Below are 25,755 nucleotides of genomic sequence, written 5' to 3'. Positions count from 1 at the left end.
AATTCAAATTTAACTGGATGTCTTATATTTTATCTGGCAATCTTCTCCTTGCCCCTTGAATTTCTGTATCCCTTAGGTATCCTATTTATAGTGCCTGTACTTATACATCGAATCATTTCTCACATTTTAGTTGTAAACTTATTTGTGGAATTATTTTGTTTAAAGTATATCTCCCCAACTAAACAATGCCTCTGTTCTCATCCTTGTAATTTTGGTAGCTGAAAAACTGCCTGACTTATACGAAGTACTCAACAAATCTGACCTGAATAAATGACGATATAGAGACATGATCAAAACCTCAGTGTGTGTGATCCCAAAGTCCATTGCTTTTTTTTCACTCCTCCAGATTGTTGTACTTGAAAGATAGATGTTTGTCACAACATGCATCATACACATTTACAAACATTTAAAAGCCAATTCTAATTATCACACTGATAATAGAAGAAAACACTGCCAGATCAGAATCGTTTTCTGAATTTTGATGATGCTTATTGCTCATTTCCCATCTTAGTTATTTTATTAGTAAAAGTGTCGGAATTCTCGACATTTCATTTTATTTGATAGAAACTTAAATGTAGTTTCCTGAAGGATATGGATATGGTTATTTCCTTTAATGGAACACAGTCTCAATTTTGAAAATATGGCACGCAGTGTTGTTATTGGTTCTGTTCATGAACAAGAATTTCTAAACCATGCAAGGATGATTTAGTGATTCTATATCTTGCCAAAGGCTTAACATTTCCAAATAGGCTTTTGCACAATGATGTGTAAAGTTCATGGGCTGCTGTCGCCATGAGCTTTACATAAACAACCTCTAGGAACTGACTCAATAGCCAACTCTAAAATTTTGGATGGCCAAGACCCACTGTGCTGCTGTCAACTTTGGTTAAACTGGTTATATTAATTTTGTACAGAAAAGCAGAGAGTACTCAGGACAAATGTTTTTTTTTAAATTCTTTGATAAATATATTTCTATAGCTAAACAAAAGAGAACTTCTTTTATGGTGAGATTATCAATTGAAGACAGGGAGAAATTTCATATGCAAAAATCGAGTCCAGCAATTGTCACCACAAATATTCCCAGGGATTTCTCATCTATGGGTACAAATGAAGGACTTCAAACATTAATGACATTTGATGACTACTGGATGACTCTCGGACCTCTCTTATTTCTGGAATTCCTAAGAGTCTAATGTTCTCAACACCTAACTATATTCTTCTCTCTGACAACTCTGTTTTCACCAGTTCTATGAGAAACCAGACTCAAAAATGCAGATTGATTTCAGTCGGAATTAATGCTGAGGACCAGGACTGGAGGTTTGCAGGTCAAGAAAGATTCCATTCTCTGCTTTGTTCAGAGCAGTTATTCACATGCACTGTGCCTCCTTCTCCCCATTTTATAAACAGCAAAATTAATACTTGCTCTATTTACTTCTCCTGTCTTTTTGAGAAAATGAAATGAGTTAATAAGTGTGGAAGCATATTAAGAATGTCGAAAGTGCTAGACAGCTATGTGAGATTTGTAATTCTCTCTGAACACGATGCTAACTTGTTTTAATAAACCTCTATTTAGAGAGATAATAACAAATATAAATCTACACATTCCAATACAAGCAAAGGATAGGACTTTAAAAAAGTAATTCATTTTTTGAAAAGATAAATCTATTTGGAAATTACATATTATTTGATTTGTTTTCAGATCTGAAACAGTCACCCATAATGTTGCCTCTGGCCATAATTAGTATTAGAAACATAAGTCATTTATCAAATACATGCTGGCTGAATTATCAAGAGTGTTTCAGAAGAGATTATGTCCAAAACTTGTCTACTCAATGAACAAAAATAAAATCCTGGGCCTATGAAATACAGGGTAAAGTTAAATTCAGTTTTACTTTATAGGTAAAATTTCTACTGAGAATTTACTGTTTCTATTATTATTATTATTATTACTGTTTCTTAAAACTTGATACAATAATAGATTGGAGAAGGACCTTTACAATTGCCTCATGTATGCAGGTAGAAAGACTGAGGACCAAGGACGTGAAACATCCATCCTAACAGATCAGAGACGACGGTATGTCTGATCCCTGCCTAATCCTGTACTGATGCCTCTGTACTCTTGGGTACTTGCTTAGCTTCAGAGTTCAATAAAGATTATTTATAGTCAGTATTTGTACATTGCTCCAGATATGGTGAACTAACCAAATTAAATGGAATATCATCTTAATCAGCAAAATAATGGTTGGGAATTAAATTAGGAAAATGTATTTTTTGTGTTGTCGAGTGGGACTAGGGAGTTTGGTTAGAGAGGTAAAAAGGGAAAGTGGCTTTGTGTGATACTTCTAAAATAGAGTGTTTCAATTCAATAAACAAACATTTATTGAAATCTTATTGTAGTACTAGGATATATATATGTATATGTACATATATAAATATATATCTTTGTAACATATAAACAAATAGTATTCCATTGATTTGCTTATCAAATACTGAGTACCTACTGTATATAAACTCGGTACTTGGTATACTTTTGAGCTTACATAAGTGAAAAAATACAAGCTTGCAGCATTTTTCAAGGGACTGATGGTCAAGTTGAATGATTCAGTATGTACCAATTAACATGAAAACACAATTTCTGAGTAGTTCCTTGAAATTTTTTGAGACTTTTGTATAACATTACTGGAAGAACAACCTCAGAGTGTTTAAAAGTCAAAGTATTAGAGTGAAACGTACATACTAGTCTACATTATAAAGCGCTAATTTAAATAAGGAAAACTTACGTCTTCTCTGGAAAAGATGTATAGAAGGAAATTATAGGAAAAAAATCACTTCTATTGTATATTTCAGTCTCAAGAAACCACAACTAATGTTAAGATTTCTTATTTCTTTCTAAAATTATAGTTAAAAAAATGTTAGCATCAGGTACTTTTTCATGAGTTAAAAATAATGAACAATGATATAAAAGCTAATATGAAATAAAAGTAAGCTGATGGAAAATGAAAATTTTTAGAAGAAATATGTATCAACTATAAAATGTCATCACTTGGTCTCGTTTTAAGAAAGTTAGACATACTATCTGAAGCCATGCCTTCTTGAATTTTTTTTAATATAAATCCAACAACCTATCCAGTATTTTTTTGAGTAAAATCTTAAATTATATTACTCCTTTGAAAAATCGGGCAAATTCAACTCATAAAATCATGTGTATGTACTACAGATACCAATTTTATCATTAACTCAATTTTTTAAATAAAAAACGCTTAAAAAGTTGTAGCTTTCAAATAACATTTGAACCAGGTAGTTATGCTTGTCTGTTAAAGTAAACCACTCAATAAATATAGGACTTATATTTGGTAAACCATTACAAATGATTTACAAATAAAAGTCAAAAAGTATGCTCCTTTTAACAAGACAAGGCAAAATCATAAAAAGTGACATTCCTCTCTCTATCTCTTCTACAAGAAGACGTCTTCTCTTACCAAATCCATGACTTATACTTGGTGTTTGAGAGAAAGGAAATACCCACCACTTTGCTACAAGATTCTTGAAGATTATAGACAACGCATTATTTATTCTAATTTATTTCTCTCTTCATTCCACTAACTTCACCTTTGGACTCTCATAATGACCATCTTTTCCATACAACTTTTCTTCTGAATGGTTTTAAAGCAGCCATCAGATTTTAACTCTCTAGTATTTGTTATTTTTCCCTTTCCTCTTTATATCCTTTAATTGTGCACATTCTCTATAACTTTCAAACATAAATATAAATCCCTATCCAACATATAAAACTCTTTTTTTTTTTCCTCAGGGTTCTGGCTTTCATGTCTATATTAATAAATAGCAACTCTGATTGCCATTTCTGTTTCCGATACTCATTTCTAGGTTCATATTTCAAATGGCTTCGAGATATTTAAACTTGAAAATCCCACCCAAATCTCAAATTCAATATGTCTTGCATTGAGGTTATTATCCTCCATCCAAACCAACTCTACTTCCCAACTATTCTGCCTTTGCCAGAGAAACCATGTCCAAATTATTAGGGTTCTGCACCTTGAGCCTTCTTTGATTTTTATTTCCTATATCAAAAAATGTTTCATTTCCAGAACTCCTGTATTCAACTTTTATTTCAATAAGTATCACACAATTCAATAAAAGTAGCCAAATTTAAAGAAAAAACTTAACCAGTGATCAATTAGCTAAGACAAAAACAATTTCCAATTTAAGTGCTTAAAAGGACTCTGCTCTGTATTCTCAATGATAGAACTGAAGGGTATCTTCATTGCCTTGATATTTCATTTAGAAACAGGAATTATACACATCACAGAGGAACTAGAATATTTTTTTAAATTTTTATTTGAATCACTATCCTTTACTAAATTAAAGAAAAATGAACATGTGAATTCAAAATCTTAGTTTTTCCCTATTTTTTTAGATATTTAATCATTTCTAATCCTTTCAGACTCTCATTGAATATACCTTACCTCTGAGAGTACTGGACAAGTCAGTTCTGTCCTTTACATGCAATAATGAAATATTATCCAGATACCCAACGTAACTACAGATAATGGAGTGTTATATGTAAAAATGTGTACAGTGAGCAAACATCAACTGGCAATTGAACCAGCTAGATTCCAGAAAAGTAGAATGTTACAGATGGTAGTAACATAAGGTTTATAAAAACACAAAATGTAGTATTTCTAACAAACATGCTAGTTTCCAAATTTTTTTAAATAAATAAGTTTTGTATAGTTTAATGTTTCCCCACCAAAGTTTCTCTAAGCACACAAACAGCTTTCCCTCTTTGGGTGTCTCCCAAACCTAGAATTAAGTATCCGAACTGTACACTGTAGAATCACCAAGATTTTTGTAATTGTTACAGCTTCTAGAATAACTCTGATGTATAACCTTTTCTGAAGATTTTTTTTAAGTTCTTATTAGTCCTTTACCAGTTCTGTTTGTTCTCTTAATAGCTCATTTGGCGAGAGAGAGAGATGTTGTTCAATAGTATTACAGCTGGCTTTCTCTAGTTGGTAACTACCCGAATATTATACTGATTACACTTTTATTGCAAATACAACAAATAGCCTTGAGCCACTCTGCTGTTTCAAGGATTTTAAAAGTTCTCCCTCATCAAGTACTGATTTTTGCAACTTTTGCCACCAGGTGCAAATTGTATTTCAATGGCATGCTGATCTCCAGGAGAGGTTTGTTTATACATTTATTCTCCGGGGACACCAGATGTACAATGTTTTTTGTTCAAGAGATTCTGATGCTTTGTAGAGCTTTATGGAGACTTACAGTCAATGGTTGACTCTAGGGACTCACAAAAATCATACAGTACTCCATGAGAAGTAGCACTGATATTATATCACACTCAGTGGGGGTATTGAAGCTGTGCAATAGAAGAGAAGCCACACAGACTAGAGTTGGATGGTAGTTTATGAAAAATAATTAAGGAGATCCTGCTTTTCAAGACCTTGTCCATCCTGCTTTGGCCTTAATCACAAAATTATCATAGTGATAACAGATAAATACTAAAGCTTATCTTTTAAGACTATCAACCATCTTTAGATTTTGTAATTATACAATAAAATTCCAAGAACAATAGATCCTCTAGAGTATGTATTTTTTAGTATCATAAGTTTGATATTAAAACAGTCCCTATTCTCTTTGCATAATATTAGAAATGAAACAAAACATCTTATACTGAAAACACTTTTGTAATGTGATAGAAAAAGTGGTGATGGTTTTAAGTTTTGAACTCAAAATCTTTTAACATTAAAAATATATATTTATTTTTAATAAAGTTTGTAGAACTCCACCACCACATGTCAAAAAGACCTGAATATCAAGAACATTCTTATAGAAGTGTATACAAATTTGGAGAGAGCATTTACATCCCAAACTCCCTGTCTATTTTCATTTTTGGAAAGTTGTTGAAAACCAAAACAAAAGCAATAAGTTTACAAAATTAAAAGTTTTATCATATCAATTCAGTTTAACTTGTATTTTTGAGTACATGTTCCATGCCAGGCAGTCTGCTAGGTATGGAGAATACACTAATTGGACAATTCCTACCTTGAAGAACTTAGGTTCTAGTGAGAGAGATGGATTTGTCAACACTTAATTCCAGTAGAATATAGAAGGAAGCCCAGGATGCACATGGTCAAACCTGGGTTTTGGGGGAAGGTTTTTTCGATAATATGGTATCTGGATGGCAATTTCATATGGTGCAACATAATAAAACATTTTAGCTTTAGGAAAGAGAGAGAGTGGATTTTAAGAAAGTAACACTAAAAGCAGGCAGACCAGTTAGAAGGCTCTTGTAGTTAAAATATGGGTCAGAAGCTGGGTTAGCGAGAGGAGAACACCCAGGAAGTGAGATCATGCTTAAATGACCGCAGGATAAATTCACCTCATGCTATCATGATTTCCCATGTTTACATCTTTCCTTATCTTCTTGCTCACTCACACAAACTTTGCTAAATATTTGTAGGAATTCAAATGAAATCTACCAAGGTTCACCTTGACTGTATTTTTTAAGTGACTTTATTCTTAGTGCACTAAAAGTACTTTGAGACTCTCATTTTTAGTGTCTGCTGTCTCAGGAGTTGTTTTCCAAGGTAAATATTCTGTATTCTCAATGTGGTTTTGCTGTTTGGGGAGCAAAGCAGAAAGAAATAAACCCAAACTGTATTTTACTGTAGTTATCTAAAGAATGGTTTATCATTTGCCATTGTTTCCTGTATATCAAGATAGCACACAAAAGAATTTGAAATAACTGAGATATTTACATTTAAAAAATTCACTATAAATCTCTGCAACATCTTTAATATAGACACATTAGGAAAATTTGAATCTAATCAAAGCTTTAGAATAATAATTATTTCATCTCTTTTATTAAAGACCACCAGGAGAACTAATAATTGAAATGTTATTTGTAACAGCCTGTGTTTTGGATCTAAATCTCATAAATTTGTATTATTAGCATTGACCATTAATTTGCACTGCATCAATTGAATTTCTAGCAGCTTGGCAATAGAATTAAACTACTCCCAGGCAAGACTTATAAATAGACAATTATGTACCCTTCATGTACATAATTGATGTTCTGTATATGATAACAAAATATATTATCAACATAAACCTAACATATTCATTATAAATGATTGTCTCTGATTAATGAAAGCTTGCTTTATCTTTATCACCCTAATTTTTTATAATCTCTGACATAACTGGGTGCTATCACTATAAAATAATTTCCAAAGTAAGTGTGAGAAAGTACAGCATTTGGAAATTTAAAATGAGTAGATATCATTATGTCCTAGGCATCTCCAGATGAAATGGGATGGTGGAGGTAAGAAATTTTCACCCTCTTTGTACAGTGCAAGGGCACTTCATTTTGCATTAAATTTCTTTCAAAAATGTGAGAAGAATTTTGATTTCCAGCCAATAGTCAAAACTATGAGTTATAATGGAAGTACTAAGCAAATGTCTGAATGTTCTGGGGTAAATCCAATTTGAGAAGCACAAATGTTTTTCAAATGGCTACTATTCCTTGGGCACTGTTTTAGGTCAAGATAATGTTCCTAACAGCATGGATCTTATAGTCTAGTAAGACTGAATCAAATAAATATTGGTCTGGCCAAAAGGTTCTTTTGGTTTTTGTAAGATGGCTCTAGTAGCACTTAGTTGTCTTTAAAGTCATTCAAAACAATTTTGTTAGATTGATTATGCTTCATTATTTCAAGAAAGGTAAAAACGCACCTGGAACGCAAAAAAGACTTGTGCAGTGAATGGAGAATGTGCTGTGACTGATCGAACGTGTCAAAAGTGGTTTGCAAAGTTTCATGCCACAGATTTCTTGCTGGACCATGCTCCATGGTCGGGTAGACCAGTTGAAGTTGATAGTGATCAAATCGAGACATTAATTGAGAACAATCAACGTTATACCACATGCGAGACAGCTGACATACTCAAAATATCTAAATTACGTTTTGAAAATCATCTGCACAAGCTTGGTTATGTTAATCACTTTGATGTTTGGGTTCCACATAAGTTAAGCAAAAGAAACCTTCTTGACCGTATTTCTGCATGTGATTCTCTACTTAAAAGTAACAAAAACGTTCTGTCTTAAAACAAATTGTGACAGGCAGTGAAAAGTGGATACTGTACAATAATGTGGAATGGAAGAGATCGTGGGGTAAGCGAAATGAACCACCACCAATCATACCAAAGGCCAGTCTTCATCCGAAGAAGGTGATGTTGTGTATATGGTGGGATTGGAAGCGAGTCCTCTATTATGTGCTCCTTCTGGAAAACCAGAAGATTAATTCCAAAAGTACTGCTTCCAATTAGACCAACTGAAAGCAGCACTCCGTGAAAAGTGTCCAGAATTAATCAACAGAAAACGATAATCTTCCATCAGGATACCGCAAGACGGCATGTTTTTTGATGACCAGGAAAAATCTGTTACAGCATGGCTGGGAAGTTTTGGTTCATCCGCCATATTCACCAGACATTGCACCTTCGGATTTCCATTATTTTGGTCTTTACAAAATTCTCTTAATGGAAAAAGTTTCAATTCCCTGGAAGACTGTAAAAGGCACCTGGAACAGTTCTTTGCTCAAAAAGATAAAAAGTTTTGGGAAGATGGAAATATGAAGTTGCCTGAAAAATGGCAGAAGGTAGTGGAACAAAAGGGTGAATACGTTGTTCAATAAATTTTTGGTGAAAATGAAAAATGTGTCTTTTATTTTTACTTAAAAACCGAAGGCACTTCTTGGCCAACCCAATATTTACCTATCAGTTATAGTGATAAATTATGTATAGAGAAAAAATCAGTAGAAGGGTAATGAGTGCCTGGGGGTTGTGTTTTATATAGTATGGTCAGGAATAGTTTCTCTGTGCATTTAACAGTTGAGCTCTTTGACTAGTGAGAATGGGTAAGCCACGCAAAGGCCTGGGGCAAGAGGGTTTCATGGTAGAGAAGAGCAAGAACAAAGGCCCTGAATTGGGAATGACTTGGACTCTACAGGTAAGGAAGAAAGGCAATGCATTTGAAGCTTTGAGAGAAGGGAGAGTGGATGAAGATGATGATGTCCAAGAGGTTAGAAGTCTCAAATTGAGTAGGGCTGTTAGATTTGAATAAGAGGTTGGATTCAAAGTTCTCACATACAATGCAACAGGAATATTTTTTTCCTCTCTCTTAAATACATATCCAGAATCTGACCACTTCTCAGAGCATCTATCACTATAGTCCTATTAAGCCACTATAACTTTCCATCTGGAATTTTATAATGCTCTCTTAATTTATATCCCTGCTTTTCACACTTACATTGTGTTCTTAACAGATCATACAGTGATCCTTCTAAAACAGAGCTATCTCAATGGCCCACGAACTGAGCCTTTGAGTAAACTAGAAAAGAATAGTCACCATTGGCAGATATATTTGAAAACTGAGCAGAAGAATTAGAAAAATTATCCCCCTAGGATTTCAATCTCTCGTGTCCTCTCTGCCAAGCTACTATGCAGTGCACAAAGCACACAACTGCAGAAGATGACTTCCCAGGCCATGCCTATGTCCTTTTCCTGCTTTATACTTCTCCCTTGTATTTATCTTCTAAAATACTACTTGACTGATTTGTTATTGACTTCCTCCACTCTCTACCCCCACTAGTATGCCAGTTCCATGAGGGCAGATAATTTGATTGTTTTGCTTACTACTTTAACCTCAACTCTCAGAATAGTCCTGGAACATGGTAGATTCTCAATAAATATTAAGTAAATGAATGATGAATATCACTGTAGCATTTTAAACATCCTGGTTGCTTTTGGAGAGTGAATCTTAAAGTACTAAGTGTGGTAGTAGGGAAGCCCCTTTGGAGCAATTTCAAGAATCTGAGCCATGGTCCCTTGTATTAGGGTGATGGCAGGAGAAATGGAGAGAAGTAGGTGAATTCAGAATCTGTTTTGATTGGTAAGCAGATAACACTTGCAGACTGATTGGATATGAAAAACTAGGGAAAAAGAAAGAGTCTAGGGTGACTTCTAAGGGTTTGATTTGAATAATTAGGTAGATGGGAAAGCAATTTACTGAAATGAGAAACAGGGAGAAGAGATTTGAGTGCTAATGGATGTATATGTGTGGAAACTAGGGCAGATATCTCTCAGTCGATTTTCTTTTATTTCTCTCTTCCTTTTCTCCTTCTTCTTCTTTGATGAACCAAATATAACAATTGTTTCCTTTATGGTTTTCTAAATCCTTTTGAATTTATGCTCAGAAAAACTTTCTTCTGAGGTAATTATGTATATTTTTAATATTTTAATATTTCATGTTTTTTGTATTTAAATTGATGCATTACTTGGAATTTATTTAGGCATATAACACAGAGTTCTGATTTAATTTTTCCCAAACATTTAACCAATTACCTCAGAAACATTTGTTCATCTGTTGAATAACTCCATCTTATTTTACATATTTTAAATATAACTTTTTTCCATATACCAACTTATTATATATGCTTGAATACGCTTGTGGGATTTCTTTCTCTTCTCTTAATGTTAACATTAAATAACATATTTTTTTCAATTAATGTAGTTAGTTTCCTTATTTTTCTTATTTTCAAAGTTGGATGAGTTGTTCTTAACCATTTATTCATCCTAATAAATCCCTTTAGGATTCTAATCCATTCTTTATACTGATACTTCAGCCAAATTAACTCATTTAAATAATCTAGTCTCTACTATTCTTCTGAGCTTCCCCTCTTTCCCACAGAAGTTTTCTCTATGGTTCAACCATAAAGGGATATTTAGGGTTCATATCTCTGCCTTACACTTGCTATGTACCTCTTTAGGACATTTTTTCTTCTGCCTAGAGAACATTGTTCTCTCCCTTCTAGACGCAAATTAGAGGCCAATGCCTCTATCAAAGTTAGTTTAGTGGCTCTGTTACTAGTGTCTTTAAAGTAGTATATCTATCATCTCTTTATACTAATTTCAAAATATGTAATTTCTTACACCCTGTCTTTATTAATAACTAAACGTGAATGTCATCAGGTGTTATCCCTGTTTGTACGCCCAGAATCATTCACATTTCCTGTCATTTAGTAAGTGTTAGATACATATTTGTTTAATGAATAAATGAATAAATATATAAAGATTGCTATTTTGTATGAGACATGACACCAAAAAACTCCTAGAAGAGAACATATATAAAATATTCTCTGACATAAATTGTAGCAAAGTTTTCTTCAGGTAGTTTCCCAAGGCAAAAGAAATAAAAGGGAAAATAAACAAATAGGACCTAATCATCTAAAAAGATTTTGCACCTCAAAAGACATCATAAACAAAATGAAAAGGCAACCTACAGAATGGGAGAAAATTTTTGCAAATGATGCGACCAACAAGGGGTTAATTTCCAAAATATGCAAACAGCTTATGCAACTCAATATCAAAAAACCAAACAACCTAATGAAAAAATGGGCAGAAGATTACCTTAAATGTAAATGGATTAAATGCTCCAACAAAAAGGCATAGACTGGCTGAATGGATACAAAAGCAAGACCCGTATATATGCCGTCTACAAGAAACCAACTTCAGACATAGGGACACATACAGACTGAAAGTGAGGGGATGGAAAAAGATATTCCATGCAAATGGAAGTCAAAAGAAAGCTGGAGTAGACATATCAGACAAAATAGACTTTAAAATAAAGACTATTACAAGAGACGAAGGACACTACATAATGACCAAGGGATCAATCCCAGAAGAAGATATAACAATTGTAAATATTTATGCACCCAACATAGGAGCACCACAATACATAAGGCAAATGCTAACAGCCTTAAAAGGGGAAATCAACAGTAATACAATCATATTGGAAGACTTTAACACCCCACTTTCACCAATGGACAGATCATCCAAAATGAAAATAAATAAGGAAACACAAGCTTTAAAGGACAAATTAGGCTAGACAGATTTAATTGATATTTATAGGACATTCCATCCAAAAACAACAGAATACACTTTCTTCTCAACTGCTCGTGGAACATTCTCCAGGATAGATCATATCATGGGTCACAAATCAAACCTTGGTAAATTTAAGAAAATTGAAATCATATCAAGTATCTTTTCCGACCACAACACTATGAGACTAGATATCAATTACAGGAAAAAAAAACTGTAAAAAAACAAATACATGGATGCTAAACAATATGCTACTAAATAACCAAGAGATCACTAAAGAAATCAAAGAAGAAATAAAAAAAATACCCAGAAACAAATGACAATGAAAACACAGTGACCCAAAACCTATGGGATGCAGCAAAAGCAGTCTCTAAGAAGGAAGTTTATAACAATACAAGCCTACCTCAAGAAACAAGAAATATCTCAAATAAACAACCTAACCTTACAGCTAAAGCAATCGGAGAAAGAAGAACAAAAAGAACCCTAAATTTAGCACAAGGAAAAAAATCATAAAGATCAGATCAGAAATAAATGAAAAAGAAATGAAGGAAACAATAGCAAAGATCAATAAAACTAAAAGCTGGTTCTTTCAGAAGGTAAACAAAATTGATAAACCATTAGCCAGACTCACCAAGAAAAAAAGGGAGAAGACTAAAATCAACAGAATTAGAAATGAAAAAGGAGAAGTAACAAATGACACTGCAGAAATACAAAGGATCATGAGAGACTAGTACAGCAACTATATGCCAATAAAATGGACAACCTGGAAGAAATGGACAAATACTTAGAAAAGCACAACCTTCTGAGACCGAACCAGGAAGAAATAGAAAATATAAACAGACCAATCACAAGCACTGAAATTGAAACTGTGATTAAAAATCTTCCAACAAACAAAAGCCCAGGACCAGATGGCTTAACAGGCGAATTCTATCAAACATTTAGATAAGAGCTAACAACTATCCTTCTCAAACTCTTCCAGAACATAACAGAGGGAGGAACACTCTTAAACTTATTCTACAAGGCTACCATCACCCTGATACCAAAACCAGACAAAGATGTCACAATAAAAGAAAATTACAGACCAATATCACTGATGAACATAGATGCAAAAATCCTCAACAAAATACTAGCAAACAGAATCCAGCAGCACATTAAAAGGATCATACACCATGATCAAGTGGGCTTTATCCCAAGAATGCAAGGATTCTTCAATATATGCAAATCAATCAATGTGATACACCATATTAACAAACTGAAGGATAAAAAGCATATGATAATCTCAATAGATGCAGAAAAAGCTTTCAACAAAATTCAACACCTATTTATGATAAAAACTCTCGGAAAGTGGGCACAGAGGGAACTTACCACAACATAATAAAGTCCATATATGACAAACCCACAGCCAACATCATTCTCAATGTTGAAAACCTGAAACCATTTCCTCTAAGATCAGGAATAAGACAAGGTTGCCCACTCTCACTGCTATTTCTCAGCTTAGTTTTGGAAGTGTTAGCCACAGCAGTCAGAGAAGAAAAAGAAATAAAAGGAATCCAATTTGGAAAAAAAGAAGTAAAACTGTCCCTGTTTGCAGATGACATGATACTATACATAGAGAATCCTAAAGATACTACCAGAAAACTACTAGAACTAATCAATTAATTTGGTAAACTAGCAGGATACAGAATTAATGCACAGAAATCTCTTGCATTCCTATACACTAATGACAAAAAAATCTGAAAGGGAAATTAAGGAAACATTCCCATTTACCACTGCAACAAAAAGAATAAAATACCTAGGAATAAACCTACCTAAGGAGACTAAAGACCTGTATGCAGAAAACTATAAGACACTGATGAAAGAAATTAAAGATGATACAAACAGATGGAGAGATATACCATGTTCTTGGATTGGAAGAATCAATATTGTGAAAATGACTATACTACACAAAGCAATCTACAGATTCAGTGCAATCCTTATCAAGCTCCCAATGACATTTTTCACAGAACTAGAACAAAAAATGTCACAATTTGTATGGAAACACAAAAGACCATGAATAGCAAAAGCAATCTTGAGAAAGAAAAATGGAGCTGGAGAAATCAGGCTCCCCAACTCCAGACTATACTACAAAGGTATAGTAATCAATACAGTATGGTACTGGCACCAAAACAGAAATATAGATCAATGGAACAGCATAGAAAGCCCAGAGATAAACCCACACACATATGGTCACCTTATCTTTGACAAAGGAGGCAAGAATATACAATGGAGAAAAGATAGCCTCTTCAATAAGTGGTGCTGGGAAAACTGGACAGCTACATGTAAAAGAATGAAATTAGAATATTTCCTAACTCTGTACACAGAAATAAACTCAAAATGGATTAAAGACCTAAATGTAAGGCCAGACACTATAAAACTCATAGAGGGAAACATAGGCAGAACACTCTCTGACATAAATCACAGCAAGATCCTTTTTTTTTACTTTATTTATTTATTTATTTATTTATGGCTGTGTTGGGTCTTCATTTCTGCGCGAGGGCCTTCTCTAGTTGTGGCAAGTGGGGACCACTCTTCATCACGGTGCGCGGGCCTCTCATTATCGCAGCCTCTCCCGTTGCGGAGCACAGGCTCCAGACGCGCAGGCTCAGCAATTGTGGCTCACGGGCCTAGTTGCTCCGCGGCATGTGGGATCCTCCCAGACCAGGGCTCGAACCCGTGTCCCCTGCATTGGCAGGCAGATTCTCAACCACTGCGCCACCAGGGAAGCCCCGCAAGATCCTTTTTTGACCCACCTCTTAGAGAAATGGAAATAAAAACAAAAATGAACAAATGGGACCTAATGAAACTTAAAAGCTTTTGCACAGCAAAGGAAACCTTAAACAAGACCAAAAGACAACCCTCAGAATGGGAGAAAATATTTGCAAATGAAACAACTGACAGAGGATTAATCTCCAAAATATACAACTTATGTAGCTCAATATCAAAAAAACAAACAACCCAATCCAAAAATGGGCAGAAGACCTAAATAGACATTTCTCCAAAGAAGATATACAGATTGCCAACAAACACATGAAAGAATGCTCAACATCATTAATTATTAGAGAAATGCAAATCAAAACCACAATGAGGTATCACCTCACACCAGTCAGAATGGCCATCATCAAAAAATCTACAAACAATAAATGCTGGAGAGGGTGTGGAGAAAAAGGAACCCTCTTGCACTGTTGGTGGGAATGTAAACTGATACAGCCCCTATGGAGAACATTATGGAGGTTCCTTGAAAAACTAAAAATAGAACTACCACATGACCCAGCAATCCCACTACTGGGCATATATCCTGAGAAAACCATAATTCAGAAAGAGTCACGTACCACAATGTTCATTGCTCCTTTGTTTACAATAGCCAGGACATGGAAGCAACCTAAGTGTCCATCGACAGATGAATGGATAAAGAAGATGTGGCACATATATAACAATGGAATATTAATCAGCCATAAAAAGAAAGGAAATTGAGTTATTTTTAGTGAGACGGATGGACCTAGAGGTGTCATACAGAGTGAAGTAAGTCAGAAAGAGAAAAACAAATACCGTATGCTAACACATATATATGGAATCTAAAAAATGGTTCTGAAGAACCTTGGGGCAGGGCAGGAATAAAGACACAGATGTAGAGAATGGACTTGAGGACATGGGGAGGGGGGAAGGGTAAACTGGGACAAAGAGAGAGAGTGGCATTGGCATATATACACTACCAAATGTAAAACAGATAGCTAGTGGGAAGCAGCCGCATAACACAGGTAGATCACCTCGGTACTTTGTGACCACCTAGAGTGTTGAGATAGAGCAGGTGGGAGGGAGGGGATATGGGGATATATGTATACATATAACTGATTCACTTTGTTGTACAACAGAAACTAACACAACATTGTAAAGCAATTATACTCCAATAATGATGTTTAAAAAAAAAAAAAAATGGGCAGAAGACCTAAGTGGGCATTTCTCCAAAAAAGACACACAAATGTCCAATAGGCACATGAAAAGATGCTCAACAGTGCTAATTATTAGAGAAACGCAAGTCAAAACTATAATGAGGTATCACCTCACACCAGTCAGAATCACCATCATTAAAATGTCTATAAATAATAAATACTGGAGAGGGTGTGGAGAAAAGGGAACCTTCCTCCACTGTTGGTGGGAATGTAAATTGGTGTAGCTGCTATGGAAAGGAGGTAAGGAGGTTCCTTAAAAAACTAAAAATAGAGCAACCATATGATCAGGCAATCCCCCTCCTAGGCATACATCTGGAAATGATGAAAACTCTAATTTTAAAAAATACATTCACCCTAATATTCATAGCAGCACTATTTACATACAGTAGCCAATACATGGAAGTAACCTAAGTGTCCATCAACAGATGAGTGGATAAAGAAAATGTGGTATATATATATATATATATATATATATATATATATATATATATACATACATACATACAATGGAATTCTACTCAGCTATAAAAAAGAACAAAATAATGCCATTTGCAGCAACATGGATGGACCTAGAGATTACCATACTAAGGGAAGTAAGTCAGACAGAGAAAGACAAATATTATATAACACTTATATGTGGAATCTGAAAAAATTAAAAATTTATTTTCAAAACAGAAACAGAATCACAGACTTAGAAAGCAAACTTAGGACTATCACAGGTGAAAGGGTGGGTATAAATTAGGAGCATGGGATTAACAGATCCACACTAGTATATACAAAATAGATAAGCTACAAGGATTTACTGTATAACACAGGGAACTATATTCAATATCTTATAAAATGTATAATGGAAAAGAATCTGAAAAAGAATATGTATATATCTGAATCACTTTGCTGTAAACCTGGAATTAGTATAATATTGTAAGTCAACTATACTTCAATAAAAAAAAAAATGATTCCTATTTGGCCTCCATCATTCTTCACTTTTCCAGACTAAAATGCCTGAGTTCTTTTAAGTTTTTACATGACACTTCACAACTCTAGAAACACCAGTTTGTAACTATTTCTCATTTGTAACCTACTAAATGTTTAAAAAAAGGAGAATTGATCTTTATTTTCTTAGCGTAGACATTATAATTCTGTTGCTCACAGCTTTAAAACTGTCTTAGCTTTTTAAATAACATGTCACTTTATGAGTTTCTATGAAGTTTGTAGCCAGCCTCAACCCCCAAGGCCTTTTCATTGACTTACTGTTTTTCCCCACTCATCCATCCTTAACTAAACACTTTTTTAAATGCAGAAATATACATATATGTGTGTTTAAATTTATCTTTTTATTCATTATAGACCATAGAGATCATTTAAAACTATGATTTAATTATCAAACATAGTACTATCAATTGCACTCAAATCTAAAATTCGCTAAGTATGTTTTCTATTTCTTCTCTCCAGTTGGTTATATGAATGTTGTACATCCAGTGCCTTGTGGTATGGCATTGGAGACCCTAGCATTTGATTGATTATTCAACCAAACTATGTTTTTCCAAGGGATTTGTAAGTTTTGTGAGAGACTTTGCCAAAAGCTTTTCTGAATCTATGACATCTTCATCTATCTTCTTAGTAATCCTGCTAAAACCCTATTTTAGACTGGCTTAATAGAGGATAGAAATAACAAATTCTAGATCTGAATGCTATTTTTAATACATGTTATCATGTAGAAACCATAGTTAGAAAAGGCTCTGGTACTATTTTTGTGTAATTCTCTCATTTCTGCCCTCTCCATTGTGTCAGCTTCATTTGCAGGATGCCTTTTCTCATGATAGCAAAAAGGCTGCAGCAGTTTAAGCTTCTGTAACCATATCATCCAGACAGAAAGAGTGTCTCAGTGCCAGCATTGCTGGAGAGAGTCTTGGGCTTTGAGTGGACTGAACCATTCCTTTACTGCTTTATTCCTCCCCCAGAAAAGTCATGCAATGACTGCTTAGGCCTGGGTTACCTGAATCAATCAGTGTCCATAGACAGGAGGCTGCATTGAGCATAGAGTCAATCCTTCTCAAAACCCATTGCTGCTATGCAGGGTAAAAGGAGTTGAGGAAAAAACTCAGCAGGGTCTCCAGAAGACATAAACCTAGATACAGACAAACACATAGGCAGTATGTGAGTGGTCAGTTTTGAGATAGTTGAAAGCTTTCTGGCTGGAGTGATTGAAAAGGCATTGTGTACATGGTCACATGTGAATGAAATTTATAAGGTTGAGAGTATTTTCTTATATGGGACAATAGAAGGAATATTTCAGGAAGAAGGAAGAATATTGGGTCATCTTCTAATTTTATTGGCCAATATCTAACATCTTTGTTTCAGCCTTCTTGATGCATCCAATTTTAAAGTTTGTGGGAGAAATGTACTGAGAAATGGTGGGTCTGTGACCATGTTTTCTTTCCTTTTACCATAAAAACCCTCAGGGGCTGTGTGTTTGTCTGAGCAAGCTGTCAGCCAATTAGAGTTTACTGCTGGAGAAGAAGCTGAGAAAGGTAATCCCGCTCCTTCAAGGCATAGTTAGAAAGAAAATATGAATCTTAAGTAGTACACATTATTTCATCCACTGAGAACCAAGAGAAACTAGTTAAGCAGGAAGAAGAGAGGACAGTTTTAATGGGCTCATTTAAACAGGAAAACCACAGCATACCCAGAAGTCATTTCTTTCTCATGGCCTAGAATTGTGAAGGAGGAAAGCATTAATGAGTTGAAACTGACATTTAAGACCCCCTTCTTCAGTATTTCACATATTAGAAATGCTATAATTTGAAGATGATTGTACTAGAAGTCAGGGGCTATGTATCCTCGTCTGATGTTAATGACTTTATGCAAGGCCTTTACCCTTTCTTATCTTCTGAGTCCTCCTGTGTAAAAGAAACGTAGTAATGACTGCCACGGATTCATTAAAGTGGTAATGACATACCTACTGAGAAATAAAATATCCTTGCATTTAACCAGTATATAGCCTATTTAATCTTTTTCACTTCCAGGTCACAGTCTTTAGGATCAGAAAACCATCACAAATCACTTGTGTCATGCCATATCATGCACAAGCCAGTGGACATGCTGTATCCACACAATCCAAGGAAGTCTTCTAAAAATATGTTTATTGAGTCCTCACTTATGGAATCTTCAGATTCAGTTGGTCTAGGGTAAGAGCAGAGAATCTGTATTTTTTAAAAATCTCCCTAGATGATTCTGATTCTCGGGTTTGGTAAACATTGATCTCATCCAACCATGTTATTCAGAAGAAAAGAAAACTGGTTTTAATTGGAAGAACTGAGTAAAGTCTAGCCATCCAGTCAATTGCCTAGAAACACTAATCTATAACAAATTCTAAGACATTATGTGAGTGCTAAAATATCATTTATAATGTTAAAAATGAGAGAAATTATATGAAAACGTTTTGGAATATAGAAGAAATGTTTTAGTAATAAATTTCTTGGAGTGTTTAGGAGTGGCGAGAAAAGAAAATTAAAACCACCAAGTGGCATTAGTAACTACATTGAGCCTCCTCTGCTCTGGAGAAAAATCTCTTTATTGCAAAAAAAAGAAAAAAAAAAGAATTGTGAATCTGTAAGTTGAGCCAGGCTAGCAGTGAACCTCTTTCTCCTCAGTTACAGAGCTCAGTTGCTCCTCTAAATAAATGGAGAACAGAGACTTCCAGAGAATTGATTTTAAGGGGCTGTCTAGCATGCCCTCATGTCTCCATCCAGCCCTGTAGAGTGGCCTCCTTAAAGCCATACAACTAGTCTCGTGCAGATTTGAGACTATACTCAATGTCTTTATTTCCAAGTCCAGACTCATTTGAGCACCTCATACCATTCCACACGCATCTATCTTTAAAAATACTTTTGCAAAGTTACTTTCAATTAATGAATAGCCAGTGCTTCACAGTAATAGATCCTAACTCCTCTTCCATAAGCTTTTAGTAAAGATGGCCATGTGAGTTTGTACTTGCAGGGCAACATATGTTCGGTTAGAGCCCTATGTTCAGACTCTACATCAGCCCCTGGGAACTGCTGATTAGAGCTAGGGAAGATCAGCAAAGAAGGAAAGGCAATAAAAATGCAATATTCTGGGGAAAAATATTAACTGGCTGTATCCTAAAATTTATATATGTGTAGATATACTCATGTGTGTGTATCTCTAGTCATATGTTTATGACTACATAACTACTACACTTATTCACCACTAGTTGCCTAGTTTTTATAAAGTAAGTTGATCACAAGACAGGTGACATGATTCCTTAAACCCTTAAAGTCAATGCAGACATATCTCAGTTTAAGAAATTTGATAAACAAAATTTAGACTTGCAGTCTATAAGTCAAAGGATAATTATTTACACTGAGAAAAGATTTTTAGAAATTAAACCCTCCTTTTAAATAGAAATTATCCTACTTCATTTAACATCTGTATTTTGTTCAAAAATTATCTGATAGATAGTCCGGAGGACACTAACCTAAAGCTAAAATATTTGAACACATTATGAATAGAAGATCTACCCAAATTTGCAATGATGAGGTCATGTGGTCATAGTTTTCCAAACAATTTTTTGTGTGGGGGGAATCTAATCTTCAAAGACTTCATACATGGGGAACAATGTGTTCTGGGAAATAAGTTCAGAAAATATTCCATACTTTTGAAGATTTGCAAAGCATTTTAGCATAATTAAGGCTCTGAAAATGCCTGCTGCATATAAGCTGTTTAATTTTTCTCTACCATTTCCCCCCAAGTTTATGTGACCACAGAACAATTTAACACAAGACTTATTTAATACTCCCTTATACTACTGTTCAGACAATTGTAGATGCAAATCAAATAGAAAACAGATTTTACACCTTTCAAGACAATAATATATGGCATTTTAACTAGATTTGTGACCTTCTTAAGAGCTGGGTCTATACATTATATTCTCTGCAAGACCTAAAGCTGTGTTGGGCCTATAATGGGTGCCTAATCACCAATTTCTAAATAAATCATTGGGCAATCAGTATTTGGCATATGCTTGAAATGGGAAAAAAAGGGGAAAATCTTTTGTCCTTTTAGAAACAAAGTTATTTTTGTCTTCAGAAATATTAAAATCATGCTCATTGTTATTTCAATTTGTAGCCTGCAAATCAGCTGATCATAACTTGTTTAAGGCAGGAACAAATGTGACTAGATTTGTCTGCCCACCTGAAGGAAAATAGAAAATTGTGACTTGTCAGCAGAGACTATAATGACAAATATTAAGATAGCAACATGTAATAGAAAGAGATGAATTCCAACTCTGCCGCGAGTAGCTGCTCTGTGTCCCAGGAGGCTGAACTAGTTTGTGTGTATGCCATCTCTATCCTGCCAGGAACCTAACTGATAAATTGGGTATGTGGTGACTTTGTACAACCAATGGATTTCTTTTAGCCTCAGTTTCTTTACCTGTGAAATGGGGATAATAACATCTATCCTTTTTACCTCATAAACCTGGGGGAAATTTTAATGAGTCAATGTTGTTTCTTATTTCCTTTCCCACCTTTTTAATTCTAGAAGGTGACCAGGAAAAACTGTGCAAACTAAGTCTTGCCCTTGTTTCAGATAAGAGATATTCTCCTGTGGAAGAGAATTCCCAGACTGAGCCCTGTGGTGGTCAAAATCTACGCAATACTCCTCAAATAGTATACATTGTGTGCATGTGTGGAGAGCTTGTGCAGTAACTTTGAAGAGAAGGGAGATCTACACAGAAGAGATGCCCAGACTAGAGGCCTCTCACTGGGTAACAATGATATAGAAAACCTGAAGACCTTTCTTTTTGTAACTAACTCACAAGGTCCATCCTCTAGGGCACCTAGAAGTAAGAGTACCAGAATAAGATAATGATGTACTATTGTAGTGAAGTCACCCATACTTCTTCAAGTATACCGTGTGGATGATGAGATGCTTTCTGGGAACCTGATGGCTAAAAGTTGATTTGAAATAATAATGAGGATAACCATTCACAGTCAATAAATATTTGTTGAATTTTCATATATCAGCCTTGTTGTGCTAGACACATCTAACTATAATATTTGCTTATTTAAGGTAATGTAACTCAAAATCAAGAGAAAACTATTAGACATAAAATTTTCCTGATACGCTAGCCTATGTTGCTCATTTTGTTTGCACCAAAGCGAGTAATCAGGTGAAAAGAGCTTTCATATCCTTTCCTTAGAATAGAGACAGCATTTGTGATTTAATCTCCAAAACCTTTCTGATATGCAATGTTCTCACATTGTAATAGTAAACTGAAGGGTAGAAAAAGGCTGATTGCTTTCATCTGCTTCTCCACTCCATGCAATGTTTTATATGTCCTTCTCTAAGGTTTATGCATAGCTAAAGAGGATGCTAATTACACAGAGAGATGTGTCCTTGGTTGAAGGTAGATCAGTAACAGTAGTCTTTGATAGAACCATTAAGTGAAGGCTCCTTCAAGTTTTTATTTGTTTAATTGATTTCATCAAAATTACATATAAATCAGATCAATAACTAAGAGAAACCTTTGGAGGTAACTAATTAACAATATATGAGATCTATCCATATATAATAAGATTGAACTGCTATGTGTCAGATAAAACAAGCACCATACACCATATATATCATACACACACACACACACAAACATACACACACACACACATACACACCAATAAGCCAGTATATAACATAGTGACTCTGTTCAGCTATTGTATTTAGGATTGGAAGAATTTACTCAGTTTTTACTATTATTCTTCCACGTTTTACAAACACATGGAGGCTACACAATACACTACTTAATAACGAAGTTATCACTGAAGAAATCAAAGGGGAAATCAAAAAATACCTAGAAACAAATGACAATGGAGACACGACGACCCAAAACCTATGGGATGCATCAAAAGCAGTTCTAAGAGGGAAGTTTATAGCAATACAAGCCTACCTCAAGAAACAGGAAACATCTCGAATAAACAACCTAACCTTGCACCTAAAGCAATTAGAGAAAGAAGAGCAAAAACACCCCAAAGCTAGCAGAAGGAAAGAAATCATAAAGATCAGATCAGACATAAATGAAAAAGAAATGAAGGAAACAATAGCAAAGATCAATAAAACTGAAAGCTGGTTCTTTCAGAAGATAAACAAAATTGATAAACCATTAGCCAGACTCATCAAGAGAAAAAGGGAGAAGACTCAAATCAATAGAATTAGAAATGAAAAAGGAGAAGTAACCACTGACACTGCAGAAATACAAACGATCATGAGACATTACTACAAGCAAGTCTATGCCAATAAAATGGACAACCTGGAAGAAATGGACAGATTCTTAGAAATGCACAACCTACCGAGACTGAACCAGGAAGAAATAGAAAATATGAACAGACCAATCACAAGCACTGAAATTGAAACTGTGATTAAAAATCTTCCAACAAACAAAAGCCCAGGACCAGATGGCTTCACAGGCGAATTCTATCAAACATTTAGAGAAGAGTTAACACCTATCCTTCTCAAACTCTTCCAAAATATTGCAGAGGGAGGAACACTCCCCAACTCATTCTACGAGGCCACCATCACCCTGATACCAAAACCAGACAAAGATGTCACAAAGAAAGAAAACTACAGGCCAATATCACTGATGAACATAGATGCAAAAATCCTCAACAACATACTAGCAAACAGAATCCAACAGCACATTAAAAGGATTATACACCGTGATCAAGTGGGGTTTATTCCAGGAATGCAAGGATTCTTCAATATACGCAAATCAATCAACGTGATACATCATATTAACAAATTGAAGGAGAAAAACCATATGATCATCTCAATAGATGCAGAGAAAGCTTTCGACAAAATTCCACGTTTATTTCATATTTGTTTTATGTTTTATTAAATGGAGTGGGAGAAAGCCGTAAATAAAACATTATTATTTATGGCAAATCTGTTGTGTGTGGCTCAATAAACTGGACTGAAGTTTCTTAGGCAGGGCCCCAAACTCAGTGAAATTAGATGATTTATTGAGCTCCTCAAACACAAACTTGAAAAAGTATATAACAAGGCTGTAGTCAATAGTCATCATATTCATCATAAAAGTGTTGACTTGTGGCAAGTGTTAAATAAATTTAACTTTTATATGGTGTCTCACACTGTAATATCCTTCAGGGATAAAGCACATTCCCTGTTGCCTTACCTTTGGCTTGAGACAAGGAACATGGCATAGACCAGCATGAACTCAAAGCTCAACTAAAATTAAGCAACTTAATGTACATCTAACTAAAAGGTATTTGATATACCTGCTAAGGAGACAGGATTACTGCATCTTAAGGACCTCCATCTGCAGAATTGTAAGCACTGAATTTCCCTCTCAAAGTAGAGAGTTGATTTGGTTACTTTAAGGAAGTTGAGATTTTTCTGAGCAAATTGTAGACAAGATTTCTGAATGATCTTTCATCTTTTCTGCATGCACATAAGAAAACATAAAGTGTTAAATTTCCAGCCATGGCTGCATAGACTATAAACTCCTACACATTTTCTCCTATTCTCTACCAGAGACATGTAGTTTGCTTTTTATTTTTTTCTGAACCTTCTCAATTGTCTCTCATCACTGATAAAGCAGAAAGGTGGTAGAAGTGCATAGAATATGTTTTTGGGCTTTTCAGAAGACCTATCTATATAAACTAAAATAACCAAGCCTCCAGCAATTGATAAAATCAACCACAAAAACTCCTGCACCAAATATCAGACCTCCTTTTTTTTTCCCCACAAAGTCCAGTAATCCCGCTACCTGATATATGCAAGTTGTGATTAGAAAGAAAGAAGAGGAGCTAGAACTTTACTGTATGTGGCCAATGGCTATGGCAAAACTTCCTAAGCATGGGATCAAGTGTTTCTTAATCCTTGAGATGGGCATGTTAGTATTTGCCTTGTCTACCTCACAGTGTTGTAGTAAAACTCTAAAGAGATCATTTTTGTGGTAAAAGTGCTTTGAATACTGTGGAGTGCTTTAAAAAATGTCTCTCCCTTTTCGTCTCAAAAGTTCAAAGTGACAGCTGGAGAGCAGGCAATGACCAGAATTGGATAAAAGATGGAGATTAAGCAGAAGCATGCGAGAAGGAGGCCCCTTTGATCACCTAATCTACACTCCCATTCTTATATCTCTTCAAGAAGGATAAAAATAAACTGATTGGTCTGATTCCAGGACATGTATGGCCATAGTTAATCATGAGAGAGTTCATAATTCATTGAAAGGCCACACAAGAATATGGCATGTTCTTCTGTCTCTTCACCTTATAAAGTCTAAAGCATAAGAGAGTAGTCCTGGCCATCCTGCCCCTTTCTCCCTTGCATCTTAAATATTGACTCTCTCTTCTTTTTCATCTCCTGAGGTTCTATAATGACAACCAGAATACAAAAATATTATAAATTTAGGTTAGGATTTAGTATCCTAAGGATTAGAGGGTAAAACTTTGCACTGGGGTTTGGGCAATAGCCCAGATGACAATAATGTAATTTTGGTTCCTCTGCCATTGTTACTTTCACAAAGTCTTCTCTTGAGTGCATTGTGAGAAGAAATGGTTATGGTCTGGGGTGGGATTCAGATACTATTCTTTCCCTAGTCATATTGTCAAAACATTGCTTTGATTTATGGCACATACCATTAAAATTCCCTGTACCATTATTTATTGAACAAATGTGTTGTTCTAGACATAGGAGATACAGATGTTTACAAGGCAGATGAGGATCTTGCTTTTGTGAAATGTGTGTTCTATGGGGGAGGAGC

Source organism: Balaenoptera acutorostrata, chromosome 1 (genome assembly GCF_949987535.1).
Source record: "Balaenoptera acutorostrata chromosome 1, mBalAcu1.1, whole genome shotgun sequence".
NCBI classification, from domain to species: domain Eukaryota; kingdom Metazoa; phylum Chordata; class Mammalia; order Artiodactyla; family Balaenopteridae; genus Balaenoptera; species Balaenoptera acutorostrata.
This window is presented reverse-complemented; position numbering follows the sequence as displayed.